Here is an 11,454-nt window from a genome sequence, read left to right as displayed (position 1 = left end):
GAACTTCCAATGGAGAGGGGTAACGTTCAGGCCATTTCACTTGCTCTCACTGCCGGCCCATAGCACTTTCTCTTTTTGCACTGGAAGTCGGCTCACGGACAGTGTAAACACTATGCGTGAGAGCTGGCTGGTTGTGCGTGTGTGTGTGTGTTAATTAAACGCCGTTTGCATTTCGCATCGAGATTTTCGGTTTTTCGATTTCAGTTTGTTTTGCAACTCCAAGCTGCTCCATGTCCCATATGTGTGTGTGTGTGTGTATGAGTGTGTGTGTTTGCGGGCTGTTTTTTTTTTTTTTGTTTTTTTTGTGTGATTAAGTTAATTTATATATATTTTTTTTGGTTTTTAATGTTTATTTAGTGGGTGAATAAAAAAATTTAGGCTGGGGAAAGGAGTTTGAAAGTTTCACACAAAAGAAATCCTTTGGAAACTGAAAGATTTCCCGCCAAAATGTTTTCAATAAGATCAAAAAAAATATATTTAAAATGTTTTTAAGTTTTTATTTTATTATTAATTAAATATACCTATTTATTTAGAATGTGGAATAATAATAAATTAATTTTTAATAATAATTTAGTTGCCAAAAAATACTGTTCTATTTTTTTGTTATATTTTAACTAATTATAGCTTTTGTTAAATAAATTCTTACTATAAATTTTTATAAATTTAAACTTTAATTGAAAAAGTTCCAAGTAAATTAGATTTTTTAGATTTCTAATATATTTTAAATTCTTCTCCCAAAATTAAAGACTCAAAAATAAAGTTGAAAAACTTAACTTACCAGAAACACCGCAAATTGTTCTTAACTAATTAAACTTTTAAAAGATGGAACGCACAGGTTGGAAATGGAAGTCACTCTCTCTGTCCTTTGCTCTCCCTCTATCCCTAGCTCTCTTGGGGCCTTTCTTTTCTCTCTGAAAGTTAAGTTTTTCCAGGCACTCTCCCCCCCACTTTTCCGCCATTTCCGCTTGCCGCTTTCCACGTTTGGCCCCAAATTGCGAGCATTGTTCAGGGCAAAGTTGGTCATGTTAATTAAGCCTCGCTCTCGCCCTCTCTCTTTCCCTCGGCTCTATGCCCGTCTCACTCTTATCGATTAGCTCGCTCTACCCCACTGTCCCTCTGTGTGTCCTTGTTGCCTTCTCACACTCTCTCTCTGAGCTGCACTTGCAAACATTAATTAGTCGCATTGCATAACAATTGCATAATCAATATGCCATTTCAATTAACTGCCTGGTTAGCAATTAGTCAATCCAAAGAAGCACCCAAAAGCCCCTCTCGAAATCAAACCAAAAACTATCCATTGAGCCACCCATTGAGCCACCCATTGGGGCACCCATCAAGCCACCCATTAAGCCACCCATTAAGCCACCCATCAAGCCACCTACTTATTAGGCTTTCCACAATTGCATACTATTTTTTGTTGTCTTAGCCACACTTTTGGCTTTATTTTTAAGTAATTAGCATTTAAACTGACTAAAACTACACAGGAAAAATTAAGAAAATTGATTTTTAATATAATTACTTAATTTATGATTTTGTTAAATTAGTTTAAACTTGTTAAACTGTATTGTAGAATTTTCATTAGGCTTTTAAGAGCCTTTTTTAAATATTAAAATCAAAGAATTTGTTGGAAATTTAATTATTAATAATTTGTTGCTTATAGAAATACTAAAAAATCTGAGATAAATATATATTTTAACAATTTATTCATTTAGATTGTATAATAAATATTTATAAATGTCTATATTAGGCTTTGTGATTGCTTCCACCTTCTTTCTAAAAAACCCTTTTTGGTACCTGCCTTTTGTTTTATATAAATTTTATATTTCAATACTTCAACTCTTATTTTATTTTAAAAAATCTTCTCTTTCATCTTCACAAGAACATTATTGAAACACATTAAAACTGACAATTTTGAAAGAGTGTGTCGTCGGTGTGTCCCCCCATCTGCATGACTTGAGAATCCGCTTTAATCTCCACAATCGCCGTCTCGAGTGGCTTTTCTCTTTATTTGTCTTAAGAGTGGGATCCAAAATGAAATAAATCTAATTGAGTGATTGTCGGGATGCAGTCACTAAATATATAAGGCTGTAAAAATTGAAATATAAGATAAAATATATTAAAAAATATGTATTTAAAGCTTAAACAATTTAAAAATGAATAAATAAAATCGTTTTAAAAATATAAAATTAAACAAAGAGTTGAAAATCCTTCCTTCCAAAATTTTCCAGTGTTTTCTGTATTTTTTATAATTATTTTAATAAGTTAAAAAATATATTAATTTCCTTTTAAAATTGCCAGAACATGTTTTACTTGAAATTTGCAATTTTTCTGGTGTTTTCTTTTATATATTTCCTAAAACACAAAAATCTTACCAAACCAATGAACCTTTCCAGGTGTTTTTTCTTATATTTTTTTTTTGGTCCCACTCTCCCTAGTTAATTGGTCCTGCCATACTCACACACACACACACACACAGGATGCCAGGGCAAAGTGGTCAGGACACAAAAAAATGTTCGACAAAAGGAATTTCCGTCTCGCATTGTCCTCAAGGAGCCTGGCATCGCACATTATATCCCATTTCCCATTTCCCATTTCATATTTATAATGTAATCTGCACTTGAGCCTCAAAGAGACGTCGCATAAATCACGAATATATGCGAATGGTGAAGGAGGTTTACTATTTGGATTCGTATTTCTAAGCTGAGACTACTTCTTGGACTTAAAAGCCTTTGTAATACTTGGAGTTTTTACTTATATATATATGAATATATATATTATATATATATATACATATTTTTTAAAATTCATTTCTGGCTCTGCCTTTTTTGTTTGATGTTCAACGGCCACTTGAGATGCATTTTGGTGGAACTTCAGCTTCTCCTGGGGTTCTCCTGAGGTGTGAGCTTTCCTTTGAATTTATTTCGATTATTGGTTGATTGATCCTTTGATCCCTGATATATATATTCGAGTATATACCGTATACTCATTAGGCTAAAAGCCTATTATTGTGGCCTTAACTAATTAACCCAAACGCCAGATGGCATCTGCCATCGATTGCACGAGGTTTTCTCTCATTTTTATTTTCGTTTCGTTTCTTTTTATTTTTGTTTTTGTCTTTGCTCACTTGGCTTTCTCCCTTGGGGAATTGCACGAGCTTATTGTCCTTTTCGGCCGCATATTAGCCGTTGCCGGAATTTTGCCATTGTTGTTGCTTAGCCAGCAAGGATTCGGCAAGGAGGAGGTGCCGTGCCGGTGTGCATTGCCATTTGACTAATTGGAAAATTTATAGTAAACCAAGAGGCAGGTATATATTTTTAAGTACATTTTTCAACAAAGTTTGTAAACATTTTTAAGATAAAAACACAAAGTATTAGACCCTAAAAATTGATTGAATGTGGAATTTTGCACTAAATAAAGGTTTATTAAATTTATTTAGAATTTATTGTATTTCTACATTAGGATTTTGTATTTATTTTTTTTCTGTTTTTTAAAAGAAGGTTCATCCAAGAAAATTATAAAAAATTATTGAAATATCAGTTTAAACTTTTATAAATTATGTAAATTAAATTAATTAGTTAACTTACATTTCAGTAAATAAATATTTAAAAAAATAAGGAAATATTTGTTTTTTATTAACAATATTTTTGTAAAAGATTTTAATATTTAAAAAATTTAAAACTTGAAATGAAAAGATTTTTCAACAAAATATATTGAATAAAATATTTTAAAGATTTTCAATTACCAAAAGATACTTTCTGAAAACCCTAATTATAAATTATATAAATTAATTTATATTTATAAACTCAACTAAGATTTTAAAATATATTTTTTTTAAATTAAATAACACCTAAATTCAGCTAATCAACGCTTGATCCTTGGACAAGTTCGTTATGCCTGGACTGTACCCACAACGAAAAACCCAACCAAATGCAAACCAAAAACCTCCCACCATTTACCATTGCCACATGGCCATTGTTCCTTCGGTGTTCCTGCCCCCCTGCCGTTATCCTGCGCTCCTCTGACACGCTCCCAAATGGTCGACGTCGCTTTGAGCCACTTGGAAATCGTTAATTTCATAATTACATGTTTCATGCACACGCTCCGTACTCCGCACTCCGCACTCCGGACTTTGGGACTCGAGACTCCAAAATGGGGTATATATGTATATATATATATGTTTGTATCTTATATATATATTCGTATATTTCGGGGCGTGTGTGAGTGGCACATAAGTGGCAGCCAGCCAGAAAGCCAACACCATTTTGGCCATAATTTAGTTTTGCCCGTCCATTAGCAGTTCAGGCCACATGATGGCGAGGCATGGGGGGGGGGGGTTTTGCCTTTGTTGCAATGCCACTCAGCGGGAAATCAGCACCCAGGGGGGGACGAGAGGAGCAGGAGGGAGGACATGGACGAGGACGAAGTGGCCTCGAAGGAGCCACAACAACACAAGGCAGGGCACACACACATGAAGAAAGTTATGGGGGTTTTCTGGGGTTTAAAATAATTTTAAAATCTTAAATTAAATTAAATTAAGTCATATAAATATTAAAATAAATAAATTAATTTTATAATTAATATATTTTTAAATTTGATATATAGTTTAATTTATATTTATATTTATTTTTAGGAAATTTAAATCTCCTCTAAACCCTCTTAAAATCTTTTAAGTGCTTTTACTTCTATCAAATTATTTATAATTAACTAAAATTTTTACATTTTATATATTTTAAATATCTTATATGTCTTACTTAATTTTTTTTTCAGTGTATTAAGAAACAGGAGGGAAGGTAGAAAAAGCAAAAGAAGGACGAGTGGATAATTATTAATAATTATCGCATTGACGTGTTTTCGTTTACACTTTTTTTTCTTAAATTTTTTTTCTCATTTTATTTTTTTATATTTTTTTGTGCTCTGCAGGGGTGTGTGTGTGTGTGTGTGTGTTTGTGTGCATGAGGGTGTGTGCATATGTAACAGTGAATAATTGGTTTATATAATTGGTCAACTTCTTGGCACGTTTTTTTGGTTTTCTGGTTGGCCACTTGACTTGTTCTGTTTTTTTGAGAATTTTTAAAATATTTATATATATAATATAAAAAAAAATATATATATATATTAAAATAAATAATTTTAAATATAATAAAAATAATAATAAATAAAAAGCAAAAATGTATATGTCAATTTATAGCTTTTTATTTCAAAGTTTAAATTAAAAAATGCTGCTTTTTTATTTTTTACAAAGCTAAACCCTTTGCAATATATTTTTTAAATATATTTTTTAGTTTATACATATATTTTTATTTTTGTATACATCGTTTTAGTTTTATCTTTTAATTCTTAGTAAATATTTCAGCCTTGCTTTGTTAATAAAAATTTTAAATTATATAATTTGAATATTTAAACTTATTTTGTGCATATTCTATTTATATTTTTCCCTCCTGCCTTTTTTTATATTAAATTTAAATTATTTAGTCTGCTTTTGTTTGTTGTTGTTTCCTTTGATGAGATAATCCTTGCTGGCTTAAAGGCATTAATGCTGTGTTTATGCCCCCTCTCACTTGTTCACCCACTCCACCGGCCTAATCAGCATGTATATGTATATATATATCCTTCAATGGTGGACATGGAAGACCTTCACCGGAGAGCTCATTAAGCTTTAGGCGTATTAAGCGAATTCCGCTTCTTTTTTGCTGGCTTCTACGTTTTTATTCTTTCAATTATATCAGCAGAAACAACATTTAAATGGAATTCAAAAACGTTCATAATTCAAAATTAATCCCCGAGTTGGTGGCCAAATGAAAGGAAGACGCGCCAGCGGCAGGGGTCCCGCGTCCTTTTGGTCCTTTGTGGACATTGCGCCTAAATGAGCACTGCTCTCTCTCTCTCTCTCTTTCTCTCTCTTCATCAGCGATTCAAATGAATCAGAATCAGGATCTGAATCTGAATCTGAATCAGACACAGAATCATCAACTTCAAAAAGGCGCAGAAACGTGGGGAGTTCTGCCGCCAGCCGCCTGCTTTCTGTTTCTGTTGACGTGGCTTTTTCCCTTTGACCATTTAAGGGATTTAGGAGCCATATAATATGGCACACAAATTAAAAGTAAACGCAGCTTCTGTCTATTTAAATTGCTTGTGAGGGGTTTGGGCTTGGGTTTATTTTCTTAATTAACGCAAAAAAAACCCCCATCGCGTCTGCAAATTATGTGATTTCAGAATTTTTCAATTAAAAAAAAAATATATATAAAAAACACATTGAAAGAGAAATGTCAGTGGACGCTTGTGTCACTTGTGTTGGCTTTTGTTTACAACTTTTCCTTAGCTTTTTTAGCAGATGGTGTTCTGGAAAAAAATATATATTTTATTCAAAACTTGTTTTGTTTTTTAGGTTTTTTTTTTAAGAAGATAAAACTGTAATCAAAAGCTAGAAAAAAATAGTTGAGAGTTCATCAGGCTTCCTCTCACATCCTCGAATATTGTTTATAGCATCCCCACGTTTTTTTATGGCAAAAGTAGCTGGCTTGCAATAGATGGCGCCACCTGGCAAAGGACACGAGTCCTTGCAAGCTTATGGTTATTCTGTGGGGGTGCGTGTGCCGACTGAAGGCCACCCAAAAGCTAAAAAGAAAAGCTTGGCTAAGCTTGAGGAAAAGTTGGTGATTTTTAAATTATGCTAATTAGTTTATTTATTTATTTATTAGTTAATATATGTTATTAATTATTATTAGCAATATTTTTTAAAAGGGTCTTTTTTTTGGAGATATAAAAGCTTCTTCTAAAAAAGCTTTTTTCTAAATATTAAAACAATAAATTTGAAAATTCAAATTAAAGTAATAAATACAAAAAAGAATATTAAAAATTAAATTAAATTAAAGTAATAAATACAACTATTTAAAATTTAAATCAAATTAAAGAAATAAATAAAGAAATTATCATTAAAAATTAATAAATAAATATTATAAATATAATAAATAAATATAAAAAATAAATATAATAAATAAATATAAAAATTAAATATAATAAATAAATATAATAAATAAACATAATAAATAAATATAATAAATAAATAAATAAATTAATTATTAAATACAAAAATTAATATTAATATATTTTAGTGGCTCTGGTGGCCCTGAGATCCTTCAAAACGTTTTCGCTTGCAATTCCTTATATTTGAAGGCCATAAAACCGAATGGGGGCTGAAATTTTACTTATATATCATGTATGTCCGAAGCAAAGTCTAAATTGATGCAATAAGCCAACTTATAGTTATCATTGCCTACTTTTGGGTTTACTTTCGTGCGAATTGAAATCCCCTTGGGACTTTTGGTAGCCTCCGAAGCACACTTAAACTTAATACAGTAAATCTATTCCATGGCTGAATTTAAATTGGTTAATTTCAGAGACTTGCTTGTAAGGGGGGGTGTATGGGGGCGTGTGAACCTGATATCCTGATGCCTGACGAAGGACTGCCAACATTGGATGGATGCGTGACAGATGACACAGCACTACACACACACAGCACACACATTGCCAAGCAAGCTCGTCTGTAACTGAATTGAATCAACTTTATTTCGAAATGATGCCACTTAAGGACTCTATCTCTCCCTCTCTATCTCTCACAGTTACAGTTTTGCATGCGACACATACACACACACGCACACATAGAGCCGCAGCCGAATCTGTAGCATACTTTTTGGCATGTGCAACGTGCCAACCGAAATAAACTTGATAACAAGCAATTTCTCACGTCTCTCGAGCGTGGCAGTTGCCATTTTCGGTCGCCTCCGTGTTGCCTTCAATCGCCCTGGTTGCCATTTCCGACTAACAATCACATATGCAGGAGCCAACAAAAGTTGGAATAATTACACTGCACGCAAAAAAATAGGTATTTTACTAGAAAGTGTGGCATTAGAAATTATTTAAAATTATTAAATAAGTTTGAAAAATGTTCTTAAATTTTTTAATATTTATAATTGTAATTTTATAACATTAAAAATTATTAAAAATTATTTAAAAACTTGACAAAATATTCTTGAATTTTTTAATATTTATAATTGTAATTTTATAAAATTACAAATTATTAAAAAAGCTTGGTAACATTTTCTTAAATTAAAAAAAAATGTAAATTTTAAATTTTGTATATTAAAATATTTAAATTTTAAGGTTTTAAAAAAATTGTAATATTGTAAGTCACCATTTTTTGTGAAACTCTTTATTTTCAATATAGTTTCTCTTGCTATTTCCCCTATTTTTCTCCCAGTGCAGCTTCGCTTTCGACTCTGGGCCTCCCATGTTTTGACTTTCGACGCGTTCCATGCCGATCCGATGCTCGTTTTGCTTATCATTAGTTTAATTGGTGGCATGACGACATCATTGACATCTATTTACCCGTCGTCGTGGCCCCTTTGATCCGCTGTCTTTTGCCATTTAATTGGATGTTGGCCGTGGCAGGCGCAGCAGGTGGGAAAAGGGGACCAACAACAGCAAGGACGAAGGACGAGCAAAGCGGGGGCGGGGGCGGGGGATGGGTTTCTATTTTGACATTTGACACAATTTGGATGGCTCCGGAGGCAACAACAAACCTCCCCCTTTTTGGACTTTTAATTTGTCACTAATTTTCCACGTCTCGTCGAATTTCATTTTGTGCTTCATTAACGCCTTCGAAGGCCAGAAAAAAAACATGATTCCAATTTCGCCAACTTAATGAAAGTGTCAACTTTAACGAGCCTCAAATTGTTTTCATTTTCACTTACCAACAATAACGGCCATATAATAATGATAATAATAATAATAATAATAACGATGTGCCGGCAGCGGATTTCCTGTCCCCTCAACGATATTGATTGCTTCATCAGTTTTTCTTCTCTCTCTGCGTATTTTTCCTGGGTATTTTCCTACATTTTCTACGAACTGCGAACTTTGTCACTTGATTGATTGGAAAAATTATTCAATCTGGTTCTTGTTATTTATTTGGGATTAAGTTTGGGAAATTATGTTTATTTGGGGGAGGAAATTGTATCAAGTTGATGGGGAAAAATACAAGTATCCTTAAATAGATACATTTATTAGGTTTAGAGAACTCTTGGTGTACCTTTGAATTATTTTTTAAGATTTTTAAAAAGAGTTCCCAGAAGGAGAAGGAAGCTGAAGCCGGAGTACTGATGACCGAAAAAGCTGCCTATTTAGACAATTGCTGTCAAAACATTTGGTAATGGATACCAGGCAACCAGCCAGGATGCCAGGAGGATGGAGTGATGCCCAACTAGGACACAATACCCCAGTCACAAAAAAAAAATAAATAAATACCCACACAAAACAAAATAAGTGGAAGGAAACCGCGGCAAGTTGATTAAATTGCGTGAAGAGCTAAACGACAAACAGCCAGGATAATGGCAGAAAGGATTAAGGATTGCCCGTGTCATGACATGATCGGGTTTCGATTACACAAAAAGGAAATGTACTTTATTTTATTTTTTTTTTTTGTTGTGGCCTCGGCTCCAATTCAATTGCCGCTTCCGCTGGCGCAAATGTCATTCGTCCCAGGGCCAGAACAAAGGGTCCAGGGTCCTGGCTGGTTGGTTTTAATTACGCCAAGTGATTCGCAATAAGCAAAATGGAAATCAAATGCCCGCCATCTTGCACATCCGCATCTCAAGTGACATTTATCGCGTGTTTTGACAGCATTCTGATTTCGATTCCCAATTCAAAAAATCCAACCCTAAACCATTTCCCATGGAGCTAGCCTTAAAAAAAGGGGGAACTTCTATGGGAACACCAGGGCAAAATGGCGCTTTATTATACAAAATAATAACTTGTAATGAAAATAAATCCTAGACCACTGGCAAAAAGGTTTAAATTGAAGTATTTAATATTTTAATGTTAAACTCTTGATATTTATTATTATTTTTTAAAGAATTTAAGTCCCTAAATATTTACCGGTACTAATTTGTTCTTTTCTACATTAAAATAAACAATGAAAATCATCAGAGAAATAAAATCCTCTAAAAACCAAGTCTAAAAGTATGCAATAAAATATTTCTTTATAAAACCAGAACCTTTCCTAGAAATAAAACCGTTAAAAAATCATTATGCATATATTTTTCCAAGCATTAGAATTCTTAAATATTTGTCAACTCCCAATAGTTTCTTCTCAGTGAACTTAACACCCCCGCTAACCACGCCGAAAAAACACAAAGGACAGCCTCGTTTTCCACTCGAATTAAGCCGCCAGGCCGTGTGGGTAGCTTTGCCTCCCCACGTTTATGCAATCATTATATTTTCATGCCTATTAACAAATAAATAAATCTAAAGAAATTTGCATAAATATTGCGCAGGTGATTTGATCAGCGGAGTGTGCAGCGATGATTGCGATTACCATTACGATTATGACCACGATTACTCCTGAATGAATTCGATTATTGTTTACTCAATTGGAAGGGGAAGAGAAAAACGGAAAGGGAATATATAAATAAGTGAATTTATGATAATAAGGAATTTGTATACCCTTGCGGGGTTATATAATTTCAGTCAGAATCTAGTAATGCAGTAAAGGAGTCATTTCCGACCTTATAAATCATATATTCTTGATCTATATAATTTCTTTATAATTTCTATAATGGTATATAGCCTTAATTTTTTTTAAAGAAATATTTACAAATCAAATTTATGCTCTTTTTTCCTAGATTAATACTTTTAAAAACCTGTTATCTAATTTAAATAGAATTAAATTTTCTAAAACCCGATTACAATACGATTACAATAGCATTTTTGCTCATTTCCTTTGGGATTCCAAGAACTGATCCTTTTTTGCTGGCACTTTACTTACTTTTTTTTTGAAGTGGTTCAACCAATTGAATAGACAAAACCAATCACACATCCCTTGAATTTGACAATAAGTGTCCGAGAAATGGGCAAATAAATGATCATCTGGGCGGCAAATCGAGTTGGCACTCACTTAGCCGTAAAGACTCACTTTTCCGGATTTTCACACACCAGCTGGTGACGAGGCGAGGCGAGGCACCTTCTTGTCCGCTTCCGTTTCCGCATCCTCTTTCCCCTTTTGTTGCTCAATTTTGTGTCTCAATTTGCTCATTTATTTCCATACACTTGGCTTGCCATTTTCACACATTGCCAAAGGACAAATTGAGTTGGACACACAGGATACAGGATGCGCACAAAGAATATACATATATATAACAAAATATCGAATTTAAAAATTAAGTACTTTTGAATTATGTAAAAAGACTTTAATATAAGTAAATTTTAATTTATTTTGCATTTATGTTAATATAAAAATATTTAGAACGTTTAAAAACTAATTTAATGAATCAAAAAAAATTTATAAAGAATTTTTCTTAAATTTAAAAATTGTTTAAAGATTTAAAACCTTAAATCTAGAATCTACAAACTAATTTTATAATCAAAACTAATTTATAAAGCATTTTTCTTTATGTTTAA

Source organism: Drosophila kikkawai, chromosome X (assembly GCF_030179895.1).
Source record: "Drosophila kikkawai strain 14028-0561.14 chromosome X, DkikHiC1v2, whole genome shotgun sequence".
NCBI classification, from domain to species: domain Eukaryota; kingdom Metazoa; phylum Arthropoda; class Insecta; order Diptera; family Drosophilidae; genus Drosophila; species Drosophila kikkawai.
This window is presented reverse-complemented; position numbering follows the sequence as displayed.